This window comes from Beta vulgaris, chromosome 5 (assembly GCF_026745355.1).
Source record: "Beta vulgaris subsp. vulgaris cultivar EL10 chromosome 5, EL10.2, whole genome shotgun sequence".
NCBI classification, from domain to species: domain Eukaryota; kingdom Viridiplantae; phylum Streptophyta; class Magnoliopsida; order Caryophyllales; family Amaranthaceae; genus Beta; species Beta vulgaris.
In genome coordinates this window covers 59,047,714-59,056,077 of record NC_079206.1, presented here as the reverse complement: position 1 = coordinate 59,056,077, position 8,364 = coordinate 59,047,714, and the positions used below count along the sequence as shown (strand labels likewise).

The 8,364-nt window shown below is 35.2% G+C and overlaps 1 long non-coding RNA gene across 1 annotated transcript; it reads right to left on the bottom strand.

The window, feature by feature from the left end:
• Positions 1 to 222: 222 nt before the first annotated feature.
• Positions 223 to 795, bottom strand: LOC104894133 (uncharacterized). Its single transcript, XR_790182.4, has 3 exons — positions 710 to 795; positions 577 to 619; positions 223 to 438 (listed from the first exon to the last, which is right to left on the bottom strand). It is a non-coding gene; the product is annotated as an uncharacterized LOC104894133 (long non-coding RNA).
• Positions 796 to 8,364: the final 7,569 nt, after the last annotated feature.

Sequence of the window (8,364 nt, the reverse complement as noted above, 5' to 3'; positions counted from 1 at the left end):
TGTAATAATGAAGCTAATCTTCATAAATTGACAACCTACTTTATCATCTTAATTATCAAAAAAACTAAACTTATAATCTTTGTTCAAGTTTGACATATGTTATTCAGTTGTTTAAAGTTTGAAGAACATGGCTTCTTAGTCTTAACTTTTGCTGAACATCGTCTTGCTTGCATAGGATTCACAAACTGGTACAAAATAACTGTGTTCTCATAAGTCATAACCGTATGTTAATCAACAGTATCAAAATGAAGTTATTAAGCACAGTGTTTGTGAGTTGTGACAACTCTAATGGCAAATTACATAGTCCTAGACCCTAAGATCCCAGCACATGACTGTCTGTGCAATGTAATTTCTTCCTGGGAGAGATGTGCACCAAAGGGTGCTGCCAAACCACCCCCCAACATCTGTGTAGTCAGGATCTAACACGCGAAGACGACCCTGCCAAATGCCAATGCACAAAAGGGGGACGAAATCAATGTTAAAAGGAAGAAACCTGGTAGATGCGGCAGGAAAAACATGATAAAAATAAAACTATACCATGTTAATCGACTGTCTAGATTATAGATAATATCATACCATGATTAGAGACTAAGAGAACATTGTCGAAGATGAAGGGGCCCTACACAGCATAAATCATTAACATTTATGGGAATGAATTAGTATAATACAAAATTATATTTGGAAAAGGAAAAAATTATAAGCAACTTACAATAAATATGACTGAACGTTTTGCACAGCATCAAAAGAAATCTGGTTCTGCATTTTTGCAAACTCAATCATATGATTGGGAAACACATGTTGATACATGTGTTGTATATCTTCGAATGTAAAACGTTCCTATTATAAAGAAAAAAGGACTTATCATTAAATTCCCATGATAAAATAGATTATATCTTGAAAGTTGCTCAGTTCAGTTCAATTATTGTGCATTTCCATAAAATATAAAGAAAATTTGTTAGACCAATAATGATCTTGATATACTATTGATTGGCCCCCTAATTATCTTTAATATAGCAACTCCTAAACAGCCCCGACTCATAGCCAGTTCAACCGGTTCGGTAGAACAGGGCCCCAAATTCTTAGGGGTCCAAAAAAACTGTAAACACAGGAATTCAACAGATGATCACGCGTGAAAGACAACCGAACACTTCTTCTTGAGAATTGTTAAACATCGCCCTGAAATTACTTAAAATCGCCCCGGGACTATTTTATTGGAATGTTTTACCCTTCTTCTTTATTTCACCACCCACCACCCCACCACCTCCCCACCAACCTGCTAACAAAATTTCAAAATTTTTTTTACCATGGTGGTGAACGCCTCGCCTGGACGTTCGCCCTATGGCCCGAACGTAAGGGGATGGTGGTGATTTAAGAAAACAAAAGAAAAGGTTATATATGTAATTTCATATTTTTTTTTGCGATTTAAAGTAATTGTGGGGCGAAGATTAGAAGTTGAGTTCTTATTCTCCCCTGATTTATTTCTCTAATTACTCTTGCAATTCCCATAAAAAATTAAAACTTTCTATATTCCATTCTTCCCGAATCTCTATATCTATCATTAATTTTCAGTTTCAACAAGTTTTCAGTAAACTCTCTCAATCAACAAATATGAAGAAAGAAGACAATACTTGGAAATTGAATACTATCAATGGAAGATATAATTTCAAGTTCTCCTCCATTAAATCACTATCAAGCGACCAAATTTTACCCCTATATATTTTCACCCAATTGCAATATTTTTTTCAAAGAGACAAAGACCAACAATATCAGAAATCGAATCTGATTTTGAGTGGAAAAAATTTCAAGTATTATACAGATTCAACAATATCAAGCATTATACCAGTAGTCCAACGTGATAGAGGCATTTAGTTGGAGTTGCTTCTAATTTCAATAACATAAGGTATTTATTTTAAGTTGTAGATTATATAGCTTCACCAATCACCCGAAATATAGTTCTTACATTAGCTTTAATATTATCTTATATTAACTTCTATATTTGCTACTCATTACTGAACTACATGATTTCATCTTTACAGTTACATCATACTAAAATTTGTCCTTTGCTTGTTAAAATATTATTAATTATCTTTTTGTAGAACAAAAAAGCAATACTTTAGTTGGAACTTGGTAGTGAAGAAGACAAGCACTTTAAGTCAATTTTTAATTAGAAGGATGACTCTTTTTGGGTAGGTAGAAGCCAGAAGGTCGATATTAGCTTAATGTTGTATTGGAATGTTATTTATGATTAGAATAAATTAGTTTGTGTTTTTGGTTAAATTTTGGTTAAAATCTGATTATATTTTGACATAATTTGTAATCATTAAAATTACACTTTAAAAAATTAGGGCCTAACTTTTAAGATTAGAACAGGGCGTGGGCGTCTCAATGGTTGAAGACTATCCTGCTCCTAAACCAATTTCAGGAAGCTAAGGTAAAAAATTGTTTTCATATTCTAATAAATATATCACAATTAAAAATTCTAGTCTAAACATTAACATGTATTGAACCAGCCTATTAGGAGAAGGGTAGTTTAGGCACTGTACTAGTTTCATTGACAGGGCTAGGTGGTTAAAAAAAAGAGGGAAAATTCTATAACTAGAGCACATTGCAGAGAGAAGAACATGTTGAATATTGATGCGTCTCTTGTTGAATTCTCAACAGTTCACTCTATCCCAAAACTTTTATTTATTTTGTTATTATGTAATTTCAATTTGTTACTAATAATAATGTCGGTTCATTACATAACGTACCAGCTATGAAACAGTATGTATATAAGTCAAATCACAATTGATAAATAATGTTTACTCACTTGAGTGTTTTGAAAGGGATGTCGAAAGGAGTCCCGGATACGAGTTAGTCCTTGCTCTAATATAATTTCAACAGTTGGTCCCATTATAATTGAACGTCGAATACTAGGGGGAGCAATCCGCAATCCGTGTGTCCAATCATCATATTTTACCGAATAGTCGTTATCACCCTCAGTTAGCAATACATTCAGGAAAGGAATATTTGACCCTTTGATCCTTGCACGGAAATTCGCTGTGGCAGGTGTAGAACTGTTGTCACTTGGATCCACAAGCGCATTTAGACACGTGGGATAAATTTTTAATCCATTCTCTATCGAATCTTGCAATTGAATCACATATATGATCCGGGTTTTAGTATTCCAAAAGAATACATTTTCAAAAACCATGTTTATGTTGTTTCTGCATATTAATAAAAGACAAAATCAGATCATTAGTTATCTAAACAACTTTTGAAAATTACTTGTTAGAATAGTTTAAGTGATACGAAGTATATAAGTTGCCGGCACATCTAAATGACGAGAGTCAAGATCTTTAGATATAAAACTCAACCTTTGGACACTATTATACATTTACTTTTAAGAATTGACCATACGAACACAAGGTTCACATTTAAGATATATTATATAACAACTTACTATCCATAAAAATATATTAAAAGGTATGCATAACAACGTCTAGAATTTTTCCACGTATTTATTAATCAACAATAAGTCGAGTCATCATTATTTAAAAAATATATATGCTAAAGTTTGGGCTCGAACACCTGACTCGGGTAAGGATTTCTAAAGACTCACCATCTCATCCAATATCTTTTCGTGATTCATATTTCCACAAAATTATAAATATGTGTTGTAATTAGTAATATGGCAATAAATTCCTACTTCCAGTCATAAAGTTTATTTTTCTTATTTGATTTGTTCTTTGCAATCATCCTCTTGCTCCATCTCCCCTTTCGAAATTCACTGTGAATGTGAGAGTCCTCTACTTCGTAACTAATGAGGTTTAGTTTTACAAATTATTCTTGATGCAATCAAATCTTATTGTTGTTGTTCGAGAATACAAATCAGGAGATGGAGTTTAAAGGTCAGAAGGCAACTCACATAAAGAAGGTAAGTGAAGTTGTTAATCATAACACAAATTTCTTGATTGCGTATATAATTATTTCAGGTGTGCTTTTATGTGCCATGTGGAACCTTTCCTCTTGCTCTAGAATTTTATCGCGTGTGCAATAAACCATCCGTAAATTGATCATCATATTTTATGGAAAAAATTTAATGATATCTTGAATCGATATTAATATGTATTAAGATACATTTTATTCTGCGACACCAAGTGATATAGGTGTAATTATTTTAAAATTAAATTATTAATAGATGAAAAATATAAGTACCAGAACATAGCGCGGATTCAAAAACAAGTTCTTTAATTTATTAGATTATTTTACTCACCCTTGTAAAGCTAACCATGGAGTTCTGCGCAACCAATCACAAAATGCTTTTAGTTCCTTACGTACGGTGTATGACGATCTTGCTTTATTCCTTCCCAAGGTTTGGAAGAATTGAGACATATAATTTGTCTCATATGCCCAATCATGTTTTGTCTCTGGAAATCACAGATATACACTCAATCAATCAAAAGAAAACTGATTTTGTATCTTTTCAAGATAGAATAATTTTTCTATTATTTATTATCGAATATAAACAAATATAAATACATACCCCGTTCTTCAAAGTCAGTGAAGATGATGTTTTCGCCTACACCAATGTACATGGATTGTAAATCCAACACAGGCCTAAAAGGCGTGTTGCAAAATTCCAACACTGTCCTCACTATACTCAATACTAACTTTTTGCATTTGCCACTAGCATACAAACGTTGAGTTGAATTGCTTGAATCGTGAATTTTGACTTTTGGAAAAAACCAATCTGCAGTAATGGTTGATAGTGGACGATTTGTTTCATAACACTTGACCATTAGTACATCGCTGTTGTTATGACCTTCTATGGTGAAAGGAAAGAGATAAGTAGGCATCCAGACATGTTGTTGCATCAAGAGTGTCAAAGTATCATGGAGATACCTCAACAATCTTGAAGGCCTACATGTTACTGGTTTGTACAGCAATGTATCATCACCATAGCTTATGGAGACTTCACCACTATAATTTGCTTGATATTCATTAGGGAAATTCATGACATAAACTAGTACATGCAAAGAAAAAACATATGGAATAGTTACTTACAAACACAATGACATAAAGATAAAATAACTTTTAACTTATCATCTCCTTAATAAGATCAGTAGGATGTATATATCACAAGCATGCATAAAATTAGTAACGTCATTTTAAGAAAATTTGCAGTCAAAAGAAAATATATCAAGTAATGACATGAGAATACATCTTCATTCAAAGTAATTATCTTTTAATTCACAAGTGATATTGACATGTTTATCATATTGTCAAGACAAATCACTATGAACTATGATAAGTCAATAATAGTTCATATTTTAAGTGTATTTTTAAGTCTCATTTAACTTAGCTTAGAACATTTAGGACTAACTCTTGCATAATTAATTTGGCCTCTTTTAGTTCCATGCTACTTCACGAGGTATTTTGTGGCTTTTGAGTTAATTTTCAGACTAATCAAACATATTGAACATCTTGTGGTGGAGTTGGGGATGGCGTGGACATGAAGATGGGTTGAAGCAGGTCAATACCGCCACACGGGCGTGTCACTGATAAGTGCGTTCTTAACGCACTTTATGACTTTCTTTTGGCTTATTATGGCTCCCTTTTTCCCCTTTTCTTCCCTCTTTCTCCTCACTTTTTCCTTCTATTTCATTCACTTGATCATACTTGATCATAGTGACATTTTGCTAGATTTTCGATCTATTTTGATCGAATTTCTAGCACATATGCTTTCACCATGTTTGCTCGTGTTTTTATTGAAGGTATGACCCTTTTCGGGGTCGAGTAATGCGAGCAATGCCACAAGGGAACGAGCTAGAAGATGAGAGGGAGCATGAGGTGCGCTTGGTATGCCCCGCACACGATGGTGCGCCCGCACACGCTACTGGTGCGCTCGCACCATCGACCATTTTCGGAGCAGAAAACAGACGACATTGGTGCGCCCGCACCAAGCACAAGGTGCGTCCGCCCCAACTGCTGGTGCGCCCGCACCAGCTACGGAGCATTTTTACAAAAGACAGAAGACTCAGGTGCGCCCGCACCTCCTTATGGTGCGCCCGCACCATGCGTTCCGGAATGAAAAATTCGATCATTAAACCCTTTTTTCTCTTTTAGTTTTAGACTTACGCTTTATTCTAGTTTTTTACACAACATTCTAGGGTTTTGTATTAGAGAGAAAACCCTTTAGTTTCATTGTGAGTTGTTGTGATCATAGTTTGTGATTTCAATACATTGGTACTTTTTATTTAATTAATTCAAAGTTTTAGTTTTTATTTCATTCTTTCCGTCTTTGTTCTTGCTTTTGTTATTCTAGATCTTCATTCTCTTAGTTTCATAATTGCGATTTCGATTAGTTTATTTCAATTCAAAGTTTAGCCTTAGATTAGGTAGATTCATTGTTTAATTGCTTTAACTCCATGATTAGTGAGTAGTTTCATAATCTAGGGTTAGGGTGAAAGTATGAATCAGGGTTTTAAAATATGTTGTTGATGTGATGTGGTTTAGAGAAGTTTATGCATTGATCTTGGTGTTTTGAAACCTTAGGATAGATATTGATCACATTTATACTTTGGTATTTAGATTTCAAAAGTTTTAATCGAATTTTGACTCTTTTATCATCCCCAAGAATCAACTTAATTTCTAGCCAAGATATTGGGTAGGAAATTAAGGAGATCCTTTATTAGGGGTTTTCCGAAACTTATTGAATCTCTTATCATGACTAGAGACCTTCGAGAGAGGATTGTTGATGATTAAGTGATTATTCTTGAGGACCATTCGAGAGATGACTAAGTAATTTAGAGGGAAACTAAACCTTGCATAATCATTCGTTTGCTAGCAAAATTCAATTGGTTATTCTTATTACTAGTAACCGTAACTCTAGTGTCTTTTATTCTGATATTTAAACTCGTGTATTTGCTTGTTCGTGCTATTAGTTAATTTAATCATACCAAACTTTTCAAACCCCCAAATACCTTCATTTAGGTAGTCTAGACTTGATATACTTTAACAATCCCATTTTCCCTGTGGATCGACCCTTGGCTTACCCTTACTATTTCCTTAGTAATTGCTTGTTAGGACTATAAATATTGTTTGGAAAGCGGTTCTTAGTGCCTTAACGACACACTAAAAACCTCTTATCAAAATGGCGCCGTTGCCGGGGAATTGTGCTATTGATTGAAGTATATTTTAGTTTAGTTTGCTTAGTTGATTTTCTTTTATTTCTTTTTAACTGTGGTTGTTATTTGCTAATCCTCTGCTTAGCTTTGTTGTGTTACATGAGAAGAAGAACTCACGGTTCACCCACATTGCCTCTAGATCTGAAATCGACCGTACATTGCGAAAGCTTCGGAAGAATTTGGAAAATCTGACTTTGGGTTCCGAGTCTTCACCAATCTCAAGTACATCAAGTGAAGTTGAATCAGAAATGGGTGAAGCAAATCCACAACTGTTTAGGGATTTCGGAAACCGGGTTCCTATGTTCTTCAAGGTGGAATTCGACTCCCACCACCACTACAAATTTCAGCATTCACCCTCAGTATACTCGGATGGTGAAAGCAGAGCAGTTTTGTGGGGGGTCAGATGAAGATCCTCTAGACCATCTCGACAGGTTCTTGAGATCTGTGCCATGATAACAACTATGATGTCTCTCCTGACTACATCAAGATGCATTGTTCCGGTCCTCTCTTACCGGAAAAGCAAAGTCATGGCTCAAGAGCTTGCCTGCTAATTCCCTCACTACATGGGAAGAAGTCACAATGGCTTCTTGAAGAAATACTTCCCGGAGTGGAAGACTGCGGACATAAGGAGAAGATCTCCTCATTTGAGCAAGAGAACGATGAGACACTTGCCGAAGCTTGGGAGCGGTTCAAGGAGATGATCCGTTCATGCCACACCATGAGTTCAACAAGAATCTACTCATGCGATTTTTCTATGATGGTCTTGATCCGATTTCAGGGCCAACCTTGATGCTGGAGCGGGAGGTCAACTTTCTAAGATCCCGCAAGAACAACTTGAGTCCACAATTGAGGAAGTGATCAAGAACTACTCATGGGGTGGAAGACGAAGAGGTGCTCAACCTAAGAAGAGCGGAAAGTTTGAAATTAGACCCATGGATCAAATTCAAGCAAGATGGACCAACTCGACAAGAACTCTCCAAGATCAATCTTGCATCGTCTACTCCTTCACAGGTAAATCTTTTTTCTTGTGATATTTGTGGTGGTACTAACCATGATACTTCTTATTGTGGAGGTACCCATTCGGAGCATGTGGCGGCAATAATTCAAGAGGAGATGGTATCAAAACCAAGGGTATAGGAACAATCAACAAGGAGGTTGGAGACAACCTCAACAAAACTACACCCAAGGATTCAAC